The 13,007-nt window shown below is 60.8% G+C and overlaps 1 protein-coding gene across 13 annotated transcripts in view; it reads left to right on the top strand.

The window, feature by feature from the left end:
* TNS1 (tensin 1) overlaps positions 1–13,007 on the top strand; it is a 220,542-nt gene that overhangs the window by 86,540 nt on the left and 120,995 nt on the right. For 3 of the 13 annotated variants that reach the window (XM_084892492.1, XM_084892494.1, XM_084892491.1), the window contains exon 1: positions 3,486–3,712. The exons of 9 other annotated variants lie outside the window; for them this stretch is intronic. The gene's annotated coding sequence lies outside the window, so the exon portion shown is untranslated. Of the gene's footprint in view, positions 1–3,485; positions 3,713–13,007 lie in introns of those variants that run through there. One more of the 13 variants, XM_084892495.1, reaches the window with a different exon arrangement.

Below are 13,007 nucleotides of genomic sequence, written 5' to 3'. Positions count from 1 at the left end.
CTTTCTGTTGGGTCCCCTCATTCCCCAACGAAGGGCTTCACTCGGCCCCTGGCCCCGGCACGCACCATTCACTTTGCCTGCGTTTCTCAATGGCCTCTGTGTGGCTCCGCAGCCGCCCCCACCCCCGGTTCTGTCTCTCCTCCTCCTGGGCCCCTGTGTCTGACCCCCTCTGTGTCCCACTCTCTCTCCTCCTGTGCTCCTGCCTTCTGTTCCTCCAGCTTCTGTCTCCTGTGAACAGGCATCCATTGACTGCTCCCTGGATGCCAGGCACTGCCCTGCTCCTGTTGGGTTGTGTGCGTCTCCGTGCCTCCTGCTGCTGCCTTCTCTCCCTCTGCCCCACAGGCCTCCTGCCCTCCCATCCCCCGCTCCACTGGGCTCCAACACTGGTGTTATTCAGTTTTATGAGAAACCCCCAGGCCTACCCCTGAACGGACCAACCACAACTGGAACCAGATGTGCAGTGCTGCACATGGGGTTGGGAGGGAAGGAGAGAGGGAGGGAGGGAGGAGGGAAAGGGGTCTGGGCTGGCTCGAGGGGACTGGGGGATGGGAGATGGGAAACCCTGGGAATGCTGGGCCTCCATTGGCTGGGAGGAGGAGGAGTGGGGAGCGGAGAGAAAAGGGGCTGAGCAGGCATCTGCACAAAGCAGTTCTCACTGTGTGTGTGTGTGCGTGTAAGTGATGTTGGGATAGACACTGGGGAGACCGGGGGTGGATGACCATTTGTGGGACAGCTCCTGGGAATAAAGGGAAGGCTGCTCCTCTCCTTTGAAACCCTCCAGCTCCTTGACTTCCTGCCTGTGTGGTTTCTGGAGACTTGCTGAATCCATGGTTCTGTGCCCAGGTGCTGGGAAAGAGGGGGTGATGTTGGGATGGGGGGTGGGGTGGAGCATTTCACCACCAAAGCCTGCCTGAGAGCAGCTGGAGAAGGGTGTGTCTCAGAGTCCCCTGGACCCGCTGCTGACCTGGGTGGGTGGGATGCACCTGGGGCATCGCGTATCTAATGGCCCTGTGTCTTAGCATGGACAGTTTTCTGTCTGTGATTATATAGCTTTGAGGATAAAAGTCTGCCAACAATGATCTTGGTGCAACCTTTTGCAGAATTAAGCATTATAAGTGCCCCTTTATTCAATTTTTAACCCGTCACCCATCTGTCCATCTCATCACCCTTCACTCATTCATTTCACCTTTGTTGAGAATCTGTTATGAGTCAACCTTGTGCGAGGCACTGGGCAAACTAGGGAAGGAGAAGGAGAGATAAGGAATCTTCCCTCAACGAATGGGACACACAGAAGTGCACCAGTGAGTGTGTATCTTGGCATCAGTAGATGAGCAAGAGCCAGGGGTGCTCAGAGGGGAGGCTGCCTACCAACCGGGATGGCTGAAGGACCCAGGAAGGGTGTGGCTTTTGAGTTGAGCTCTGAGCACTCATGAGTAGACTCAAGAGGCAGTGCCATCACAGGGGGCCTGGATGCCCTGTCGCAGAGCTGGGACCGGATGGCCGGGAGCAGGGGTGGCGTGTGTGTGTGTGTGTGTGTGTGTGTGTGTGTGTGTGTGTGGAGCAGGGAGTATTTGATGTCCATTGGGATGACAGCGGGTGAGGGTTGGGAAGAGGTGGAGAGGATGACACTTCTGCTGTGCTGTGACCCAAAAGGGGCACCTTTTATTTTCATAACAGACTCGCTACCCACGTCAAGGGGAGCCTAGATTGCTGACGTGAAATCCTTCCACACTTCCTTCCTCTGACTACGACTGATCCAGCCCAAGGGCAGCCCTGGGTCTGCAGGGCTGTGGGGTTAGGCAGGAGAAGCCTGTTAGGAGTCACCTTTGCCCCAGAGTCGGGGCTGGGGAGGGCTGGGCAGGGTCCGGGAGGCCTGGGCCAGGTCTCCTTACTTAGTCCAACCGCCTCGGAGGGGAGTTCTGTGGGGCCTCGCTCCTTCCAGCTCTGGTGGTGTATCCTCCCCCCGCCCACAGACTGAGGCTGCCGTCGGGGCTGCTGGGTTCTGTGACGCCAGAATTCGGGACGCTGGGAGCCCGGGCTTCCTGGGAGGGAATGACGTCATCTGGCTCTGGTGGGAGAGGTGGGTATAAAGACCTTCCCCACACGCGGTCCTGGGCAGGGCCCCTCTCCCAGCCCCCCTCATGGTCTCCCTGATCCCGATGGGGCTGGGGAGCAGTTCTTGAACATGCTGACCATCTCCCCTGTGACGCCGGTCCCCCAGATGCCTGTCCCTCTGGACCCCTCCCCTGGCACTTTATTCTTTGGAAACCTGAAGCCTGGGGAATGGTTTGGTTGAATTAATAACATTGGTGAGTGTTAGAAGTGAAAAAAGATCCTGAATAACCTTGGCTCCAATCTCATTGTACAGTAGGGGAAACTGAGGCCCATAGGTCGGGTCCCTGGCCCAGGACCTCACAAGGAGGTGGGCCAGGGGGGAAAAAAAAGGACCTTGCAGTCTCTGAAGGTCTCCCACTCTCTACCAGCCTGTGTTGTCTTGGACAAGTCACCTCACTGCTCCAAGGTCACATTCTTCAGCTAAAGTGGCAGGTGACTCCCAGATTCGGTGAGAGAGAAATGGCTTAAGAGCCTGGCATGCATTAGGGGTGCAGCAAATGCTCTTTTCCTTCCCCTCCCAGTAACCCTATCCGCATCTTCACTCCTGTCATTTAGATGGCACTCCGAACTTCTCAAATCGCATTTCCCCCAACATTTTAAATTATAAAACCATTTGTACATTAAAAAAAAAATGTTGAAAGGATTTATGGTAAACACCGTGGATTCTGTAACGAACACTTGGGCACATTTGCTTTCTCCCGTTTCAACTCATCTTATTTTTTGATGCGTTCAGAGGGAATGGAAGCGCGCATCTTATTAATCAGAGTTCAATTCACATCACTTTGGCTTGTACAGTCACAAGTGTCCGTGAGGAGAAAACAGGTTCAGAAGTGTGATTCTAGCCCAGCCAGGGTGGCTCAGTGGGTTGGAGCATTATCCTGTGCATCAGAGGGTTGCCAGTTTCATTCCTGGTCAGGGCACAGACCTGGGTTGTGGGTTCGATCCCCAGTTGGGGCGCTTTCAAAAAGAAACCGATCAATGAGATTCTCGGTCCTCAGCCACAAAATGAGCGCTCTGTAGAAGGTGAGGGTCGCTGTTTGTCGTCGTTGTCGTCGTCATCATCGTTACTATCATCATCTCACCAAACATCCCTGCCCACCAGGCAGTCCTTTGGCCATTTCTGTGCAGCTGCGTCTCTCCCATGGGGTCCTGCCCCCTTTCCCTACTTCTGCCCCACAAGCCCTCTGGCCCCTGCCTGCTGGTCCCCGGGGAGGCTGCTGGGCTTGCCCTGCTCCGGGCGCCTGTGCCCTGCTGCTGCCAGGCTGGCCGGGCCGGGTGTGAGCGCCGCAGGGGTTAAAGGAGGCGGCCGCGGGGCGGGCTGCTGGCCGGCTCCGGGAAGGAGGCGGTGCGTGCTTGCCGGCCAGCCACCGCCAGGGGAGGGATCTGGGCGAGCAGCGCCCTCGCTCAGTTGCTCCCAGCGGTGGCCCTGGGGCCAGCTCTGCTCCCCGTGCCTGCTCCCCACCTGGACACAAGGCTCACTCACGCCTTCCTCTTGGCAACCAGCTTCTTGCCAGCCACAGCCGCTGCCCCGTCACTGCCCACCGCCCTGTCCCGTGAGCCTAGACCCGCCCCACCCTGGGGCTCCTCGGCCGGAAAGGTGAGTGTGGGGGTGCGTGTGCTGCTGGGCTGGCCCCCCAGATGCTGTCAGGACCGCTGATCTGACTGATGGCTGATGGGGTGCAAACTCGGGGAGGAGGAGGCCAGCCCCCTGGTCACATGTCTGTGGGCTAGGCTAGCCCCTCAGGCCAACCTGTCATATTTTGTAGGCATGTTTGGGGTGCGGCTGTCCATGCCCTGAGGGAGAGAGGCCAGCTAGGAGGAGTTTTGTTTGCTGGGGCAGTGACCGGTGTCGGTGGCTGCTGGGCCCATGACAGCAGAGGGGAGTGGGCAGGGACACGTCTGCCGGGAAAGGGGGTGTGTGTAGGACTTGGTCTCCAGCCCTCTCTTCCCAGCTGCCGGCCGTCCCGGGGATGCGGGGGTGGGAGGGTGGGGGGGAGAGGCCCGGGGATGCCCAGGGAAGAGGCCCCGGAGGAGAGCAGGCGTGTTCCCTCCTGGTTTCTCTCCCTGCCACCGCGGGACCTGGTACTGGGCCCCTTTCTGCTCCTTGGGGTTCTTCTCCCTCCCATCTCTCCTCTCCCAAGGGCTGGCCTCGGCGGCCAGGGCGGGCCTGGCAGGCCCAGGAGGGCTGGAGTTAAAAAGCACCCTCTCCGCTTGGGTCCATGCTCCCTTGCCCATGGGCACAGCCTGGCATGAGTGCCCCCGCGCCCTCCTCCAATCAGTATTCCGCTCTGGGCAGAAATGGCTAATCCAGGTGGTTAATGAACAGACACACACAGCTGCCTCTCGCTCCCCTCTCCTTCCTCCCCCCCACCCCTGACCCCACGGTGCCCTCCTGTCTCCCCCTCCCAAGCTGGAGAACCCAGAGAGAGCGAATCTCTGTCCGTCCCTCACCCCCGGGTCAGGACCAGGGCCAGGACTGCCTGCCCAGATGTGTCCTACAGGAGGAAACGGAGGGGAGTGGCCGAGGGTGGCCAGGAGAGCCTGCTGTGCTCCCAGGCTGGGCTCCCTGCAGGGGGTGCAGCGGGTCAGAGGACAGGATGGGTGCTGGGGGGGGGGGCGGGCAGGATGGGCGGCGGTGGGTGAAGCCGGGAGGGGGAGTTGGAGCTGCGTGCAGGTTCTCCGGGGACAGGGGCGTCTTCTGGAAGCCCCAGCGCCTGTTCCTTGTGGCCACGCCAAGCCAGGGGGGGCAGGAGGGTGTGGAGGGCGCACTCTCTGCCATTGAGTCTCTGCCTGGCCCCTTCCTGGAGCTGCCTGGGTGGGGTGGGGACCATTGTGGCTCTGAGCTGGCCTTAAGCTGCTCTTACCCCTGCCAGCTGGCAGCGGCTTCTGTCTCCCCCACCCTCACTGTCCCCCAGGACCTCAGCGCCGGCTATAGCTGAGCCACCTCTGCCCGACCCCCTGGGCCAGGGCGTGGAAGGGCGGACCTGGACCCAGCCCTGGCTGGGAAGCGGGTGGGAGGGCTCCGGGCTGGGTTCCTATGTGGGGTTGGCTTTGACTCTGCTGCCCATGGAGAGATGGGGCTGGGGAGGATGGGGGGTGGGTCTCAAAGTCTAACAGGACCGCCAGTGCTGACAGCCGGACTGTGATTGGTGGTGGAGGAGGCAGCAACTGGGGACCCCTGCCCTTGAACCTTGGGCTGTCCTCCCCCTCCCTCATCCTGTACTTTTTCACACTCCACTTTCCTCAGAGCCCCAACGGAGTCTCCCCGGAACCTGTGGTGCCCAGCGTGACAAATCCAGGGTGCCGGTGGCCAGGTGGAGGGGAGCTGGGCTGGGGTGCCGCTGAGCTCAGAGCTGAGGTTCCCACTGGGTGGCCCTCTTCGCGTCAGCCTTGGGGTTTGGGAACTCTCGGTTCCGTTTCTTGTGAGGTAGGAACAGAAAGCCGAGGGGCGAATGGACTTGTGTTGGTGAAGGAAGCTCGGCTCCCGTGTACCGAAGGGCTTTCTAACAAGCCTGGAGGGCCGGCGAGAGCAGGGCTGGCTGCCTTGTAAGGTAGTGAGCTTCCCGGCTTGGGGGGCGTGCAGACAGAGACTGGGGAACAGCTCAGAAGAATTCCTGAGTTGGGATGTGGTTAGAAGGGATGACCTTGAAGGTCTCTTGGGATGCCGAGGTCCTGGGATTCTCAGAGCTGGGAAATTCTCTGACACCCGGATTGGGGAGCAGAGGGGGGGGTGGCCGCTGGCCTGGGTGGGTGCGGGTGAGGACCTTGCAGGGCAGAGCCGCCAGGGTTGGGGAACAGAGAACCCACTCCCTGCCCTCACCCATTGCTCAACCATCCACCGGTCTGCCCCAGCTGCTTCCTGCGAAGATCCTGCGTTTCTTCCGATTCCTCTTGTCCTGCTCCCGGCCTTGCCCCGCTGGTTAACCCCACAGGATCTGGACAGGCCTGCGGGCTGCGTGGCACTCTGGGTCAGCCCGACGCCCTGAATCACAGCCCGTCCCCCCGCTGAGCGGCCATCTCAGAGCCATGTGCCAGGATGGGGAGGGGGCGGGCTGCTTCCAGGGTGGGCAGCTGGAACCCCCGCCCAGTTTGCGCACCCCCAAAGAGGGGCCTCCAGGCCTGCCTGCAGAGGGCAGGCAGAGGGCAGTGCCAGGACCCAGGATGCAGAAGAACTCAGGGGCAACTCTTCTTTAAGCCTCAGTTTCCAAATGTGTAAACAACAGTGTTGTTGGGGCAGCTGAAGTGGTTGTGTAACCAGCAGTGGGGTGGGGGGTGCGGGTAGGAACCAAGAGTGCGTTCTCCAGGCCTCTCAGGGGAGCAGGGGAGGTGCAGGCCGCCTCACCCCCTGCTCTCCAGACCTGCTTTCCTAGGTGTGCGTGCGAGCGTGTGTGTGTGTGTGTGTGTGCAAGCGTGTGTGTGCAAATGTGTGTGTGCGTGCGTGCGAGTGTGCGTGCGTGCGTGCGAGTGTGTGTGTGTGTGCAAGCTTGTGTGTATGTGTGTGCAAGTGTGCTAATGTGCATGTGTGCGTGATGTGTGTGTGCATGAGCGTGTGTGTATGTGTGAGAGTGTGTGTATGTGTGTGAGCATGTGTATGTGCGTGTGAGCATGTGTGTGCTCATGAGCGAGCGTGTGTGCATGTGTATGAACATGTGTGTATGTGTGTGTACGTGTGTGTGTACGTGTGTGCATGTGTGTGTTTGTACGTGTGTGTGTGTGCGTGTGTGCGTGTGTGTGTTTGTACGTGTGTGTGTGTGTGTGTGTGTGTGCGTGTGTGTTGGCATTAAAGATTCCTGTACACCTAACGTCCTCTGGCTTGCGTTTCCCAGGCTGGGAGTGTCAAGGTGGGCCTTTGAGTGGGTTCCCTCCAGCCCATGCCCGGGCCCCTTTCCCCCTTACTAGAGAGAGTGAGGCGTAGGGTCTGAGGCCACCCCCTCAGCCCCTGCCTCCAGTCAGGGAGGAAGTCCTTTCCCGGGTCTAACTCCAGGCCCTGTCCTGAGCCAGGGACCAGGTGGGGCTGCTGAGTCAGAACTTGTTCACTCCGGACCCGCAGAGACTCAGAGCGATGGCCGGTGGTGGGGCAGGACAAGGGGAGGCTGGATATGGAGAAGTGGGGGTCGGAGCAGTCCCGAGTGGGTGGGGTGGGGGATAGGGGGAGGCAACAAAGGCTCTCAGCTGCAGGCGGTCCTGGCTCTCGGCTTCTTTCTGGGCCCTAAGTCTCCTTCACCCCAGAACGGGCACCGAGGCCCCGCTGAGGGCTGTGGACTGAGGGACGGCCGAGGGGTCCGGCAGGAGAGCCCTCCCTCCCAGCTGCTGGACTCTGAGGAAAGCAGATCAGAGATGGGTGTGGCGTGCGGAGAGGGAGCGCGGTTTGGGATACGGGAGCCAGGACTCTGTCCCCAGCGCCGCACCCCCACGGCCCTGGCTCCTAGCGTTCAGAGCTATTAGGCATGCAGAGGTGTGGGCACCGCTGAGCTGGAACGAGGGCGGTGGGGGCGGCCGCGCTGCCAGCCTGGTGCCCGCCTCCCCGGGTGCCCCTCCATTATGCACGGTCACACCGCCCGCTCCGTCCTCCCTGCAAACAGCCCGCGGCACTTTCCCAGCACGGCAGGCACAGCTGGGGCCTGGGTGGCTCTCCCAGTTTGGTGCTTTGGCTCTCTTCCTGCTTGTCCGCACCTTGGTTTTCCTCCGGGAGGGCGGCCGGTCTCCGCGGGGCTGGAGCTGGTGTGGGCTGGGCGTGGTGTGCCCCAGCCAGGGCCGGGCTGGCTGTGATCCCTGCCTTTTTAGGGCTAGAAGCCTGCAGCTCCGGCTGGACGCTCTGGGAGGCAGGAGGGACTGGTCCGGGAGGGTGGGGTGTCGGAGAGTCAATGGGAACAGAGGGGTTTCTGGAATCCTGTTCTTCCCGAGGGGAGGGTCCCGGTCCTACATCCGGGTCCCCTTCCCAGGCTTTCTTCAGCAGAGAACAGGGACCCCTCCGTTTTCCTGGGCCTGGCAGGATGCCTGTGTGTAGCTGGGTGACAGGCTCCTTGAGGGCAGGCCTGTGCCTTCTGCCTCCCTGGCAGAATGCTGCTCAGCAGGAATCGACGGACGAAGGAGGCGAGGGGTTTAGGCAGGGCCTGGGGAGGTTGGCTAGGACGGGAAACGGCTCTTCACGGAGCGATCTAGGGAGAGGCGGGAAGGGTGACTCTGGAGCCAGGCTGCTGCGCTCCAGGCAGGACGGCGCTGTGTGGCCTTGGCAAGTGGCTGAGCCTCTCTGAGCCTCCGTTCCCCCCGCTGTAAACGGGGTGATGACAGTATCTGCTTCCCGGGGCGGCAGAGGGGCTCCGGGAGCTAGTGTATTTAGAACGCTTTGAACAGTGCCTGGCGCACAGTAAGTGCTCAGTAAATGCCGGTGGTTGTTATTACTGTGGGTGATGGCGGCGGTGGTGTGTTCTCCCAGGAGCCCCCTGCTTCTGTCTCATCGGGGTTGTTCCTCTCGTAAAACGGGAGGATTATAGGACCGGAGAGCAGAGGAGATGGTGGGTCATAGCATCAGAGCCCAGAGAACAGAATTCCCTCCTCTCTCTCTCCCTCTCTCTCTCTCTCTCCCCCTCCACCCCTCTCTGGTGGGGGAGGGGGAGGAGCAGGGAGCTAAGGGAACCTCCAGAGGCCTTGTCCGCCCAGGGAGCAGATGTTTATGGAGGACTCTGAGAGAGTTGTATCACTGTAAACAAGATGCATTCTTTCTTATAAACCAGCCCGAGCTCCCCTTCTTGGATGCCTTGATGAGAGTCACTGGATTGGAGACTCCTGTGCCCGGCAGGGACCTGCCCTGGCCTCCAGGCAGACTGCTCATGGACCAGACTCATAGGGGTGGGATCTATATTTTAAAGTGGGATTGCCAAAAGTCTGCTGCAAGGACCCTTCGGGTCTCTCTGAAGTCTAATCTGCGTCTCCTTGCTGCACCTTTAGTTCCTTCGCCTGTTGGCAGGAGGTGTGGGGGAGCGGTGGCCAGCCCTTCCTGCACGCTGTATCGGAAAGCTTCGAACCCGTGGCCACACGCCCTCTCCAGCTCAGGCCCCTGCTCTCTCTGGAGCCCCCTGCTTCCCGGAGCCCCTGACAGTCCTCGTCAGCAGCAGGGTCAGCCCTCCAGGCTTGCTTAAGCTGCGCTCCCCCCTGGGCCTCGCTCCACCCAGGGAGGCTGGCTCGCTCGGGGTCAGGTCAGGGTAAGCTCCACTTCCGGACCCCTGGCCCACCCAGCTGCAGCTGCAGAAGGCATCAGCTTTTTCTCGGAGAAAGAATGGGCTCGGGCTGATGATGATGATGACAGCTGGGAAGGGTTCCTGAGCTCGGCCCGGCCCCTGCTCACCTCTGCTCCATTTCTAGGCCGTTGCTCACGTAGACGAGGGGCTCACCTTTGACCCTTCACCTTGACCTGACCCGAGCGATCCTCTGGTCTGTCATAACCCTTTAAGGCAGGGGTCCTCAAACTTTTTAAAGTGGGGGCCAGATCACGGTCCCTCAGAGAGCTGGAGGGCCGGACTATATGAACTACTAATTCCTACTGTAACACCTCGGCTGCGCTCACTGCCCAAAAAACCTGGCGGGCCGGATCAGACTCCTCTGCGGGCCGCATGTGGCCCGCGGGCCGTAGTTTGAAGACCCCTGCTTTAAGGGGAGCAGTCGGTCTATGGGGTCGGCACATGGGGCTTGGTGCTGGGTTTGGGGCGGAGGGGAGGGCAGGAGGCTTCAGGGAAGGGTAAGAGAGGATGTGTCCCTGTGGCCCAGGACTCCGGATGAGTCCCTTTCCTCACCGTGCCTCAGTGTCCTTTCCTACAAGGCCAAGGGCTGGGAGACTCTGGGCTGGAAGGCCGTGAGTTCATCCATCTCCCTGCAGGAGCCTCCCCTGGTCCCAGCTTCAGACTTCACCTTGGATTGACCTTGCTTCCCTCGCGGCCCTGCCCCCACCTCTGGCAGTGGCTGGCAGGAAGTCCTGCTGATTAGGGCCCTAATCACCGGCTGAGCCTCCCAGAAACAGCCGTGCTGGTTGAGCAGAGAGGAGTGGTAGGAGGGGGGTGGGCACAGGGAGAAGCCCCTTCCCAGGGGCTGGGGTGTGTGTGTGTGTGTGTGTGGGCACATGAGGCCCCCGGTTGTTTACTTAAAAGCCTTCTTGGCATTGACACTAGGGGGACATAGCGGGCGCAGGGGGCATGGCGTGGGGCCTGGACCCCCAGCTCCCCAGGAAGGCTGGGAAGTGTGGGCTAGGGGGAGAGAAAGGGGAGCGGAGAGAGGGTTTCTGCAGAGTGCAGAGGGGGTGTCAGGCAGAGAGCAGTGGAGGAAGCTTCCGGGGAGGTGCCGTTTGGGGTGGGTCTGAAGGCTGAGGAGGAGCTCCGCAGGAAGGAAAAGGGACAGAGACCTCATTGGGCACAGGGGAGAGCGTGCACAAAGACACGGGGCACACCTGTGAGTGCGGATCAAAGACTATTCCGTCAGACAGGCTTGAGTTCCACTCCCAAGCCTGCTGGCTGAGTGACCTTGGACTGAGCCTTCTTGTCTGCATCTGTGAAATGCGGTTAATGTTCCACCTCCCGGAGTGACGGTGGGGATGAGAGGAGACCCCGATGGTGAGGTGCTCAGCTCCGCGCCTGGCACAGGAAGTGATGTGCACGGAAGGGTGGCTGTGGAGAGAGCCTGGAGGTGCAGCGTGGGGGCCAGCCTCGAGGATTCTCTGGGCCGTGGTGAAGAGGGCGGCGGCAGAGTGTTACCATAGAACCGCGGTCGGCAAACTCATCCGTCCACGGAGCCAAACACCAACAGCACAACGACTGAAGTTTCTTTGGAGAGCCACATTGTTTAAACGTAAACTTCTTCTAATGCCACGTCTTCAACATAGACTTCCCCAGGCCGTGGTACTTTGTGGAAGAGTCACACTCTAGGGGTCAGAGAGCCACATGTGGCCCGCGAGCCGCAGTTTGCTGACCACGGCCCTAGGAGAAACTTGACGAGCTGGTTATTTGGTGAGGTTTTGAGGGCAGTGGTGAGGGAGACCTGGGACAGGCCCTAAGCCAGGGCCCTGGAGTCCCATGTTCCAGTTCCTCAGCCCCTCGGGATGGGACATCTCCTTGGAGTCTTTACTTCTCTGGATCCGGAGGCCGAGGAAGCGCCGAAATCTCCCGGGGAGATCTTTCTGGCCAGACAGAGCCCTCCTTGGCAAGGCTCCCCACAGGCCGAGACAGTACGGACAGACCGCAGCAGGTGGGAGCGAGGGCGGACTGCAGGCAGCTCAGGTTTCTAAGGACCAAAAGGCTCCTTTTGGAGGCCTCCTTCACCATCTGCCTGGCACTCAGTGGGCCCTCACTGCTGCTCAGTGAATGGCCTGGCACTCAGTGGGCCCTCACTGCTGCTCAGTGATGGCCTGGCACTCAGTGGGCCCTCACTGTTCAGTGAATAGCCTGGCACTCAGTGGGCCCTCACTGTTCAGTGAATAGCCTGGCACTCAGTGGGCCCTCACTCTCGTTCAGTGAATGAGTGGACAGGAGTGTCCCCCGCCACGGCGGAGGGGCCTGCTTGCTCAGAGGCAGCGGGCGCCCCCTGACTGTGATGTTCGCAGGGGGCCGCCTTTCCAGAGGTGAGAGGGATGTTCAGTGTTGCAGAATCGGGGGGCCTGGCCTGCCGCAGGGGCTCCGGGCTGTGTGGATGAGGGCGTGGAGTTTCAGGAGCTTTAACTTCCTGGATCCAGGACCTGTCACGAGGTGGTGTGGCACGGGAATCCAGAACACAGGCTCTGCGGCCGCATTGCCTGCGTTTGGATCCGGACTCCAGCTCTCCCAGGCTGTGTGGCTTACCTGATCTGCCTGGGCGTCGTTTTGCTCACGGGTGAAGAGTGGGAAACAGATACAACCCAGTCCAGCACGCAGGCCGTGCTGTGTGCCCTTGGTTATCATCACTGCTATTGCTCGCTGTGGTTGGTGCAGGGCTTCAGGGCAGGGATGAGGGCAGCAGCCGGAGGAGGCTGGGGGAGCACAGGAGTAGAGGCTCCTCCGGAGAGCGGTCTCTGCTGAGGCCCGCTGAGCCGAGCGGCGCTGAGCTGAGCGTGGGAGCGGAGGCAGTGGCCAGGCGTGGATTCCAGGCTGGAGCCCCGGGAGATCGGACACACACACACACACACACACACACACACAATGGGGGAGGAGAGGTGAGCGGAGAGGAGGCCAGGACTCTCCCAAGTCCCCAGCAGGGACCGCAGGAATCCCTCCCATCATCACGTGCCAGAGAGCCTGGCCTTTGAGCTCCAGGGCCTCCAGAGGCCTGTGGTCCATTTCCCTGCCTCCGGGGCCGATGGCTCTGATGCTCCTTCCCTATTAGAAGGTGATTGCTCTGCACTCACAGCGTCCGGCTGGCTGCAGCTCTTTTTCTCCCTTTTCATCTCCTTTCATCTCGCCTTCAGACCTCCCGCCTCCAGGGCTGTGGGATGAGTGGCTGTTCTGCAGCAGGAGGTGTGAGGGTAGCCTTCTGGGGCCTGCCCTGCCTCAGGGCGGGAGGAAGGGGCAGCGGAGAACCTGGTGGCAGGGGGTCAGGCGGCCCGTTCTAGTCCCCCTTCGGCACTGTGTGACCTTGAGCAAATCACTGCCCCTCTCTGGGCTTCCGTTCTCCCTTTGGCAAGACGAGTTAGGGGTCTTCAAACTACGGCCCGCGGGCCACATGCGGCCCGCAGAGGAGTCTGATCCGGCCCGCCAGGTTTTTTGGGCAGTGAGCGCAGCCGAGGTGTTACAGTAGGAATTAGTAGTTCATATAGTCCGGCCCTCCAGCTCTCTGAGGGACCGTGATCTGGCCCCCACTTTAAAAAGTTTGAGGACCCCTGATAGAGAGTCCTGCCTTTCTAACCCGTGCTCAGTGTCTGCACGTCCATGGCGTTT

The sequence above is a fragment of the Pipistrellus hanaki genome (genome assembly GCF_964339955.1).
Source record: "Pipistrellus hanaki genome assembly, chromosome: 8".
Classification (NCBI taxonomy): domain Eukaryota; kingdom Metazoa; phylum Chordata; class Mammalia; order Chiroptera; family Vespertilionidae; genus Pipistrellus; species Pipistrellus hanaki.
The sequence above is the reverse complement of the archived record's forward strand: the minus strand, read 5'-3'. Positions and strand labels throughout refer to the sequence as shown.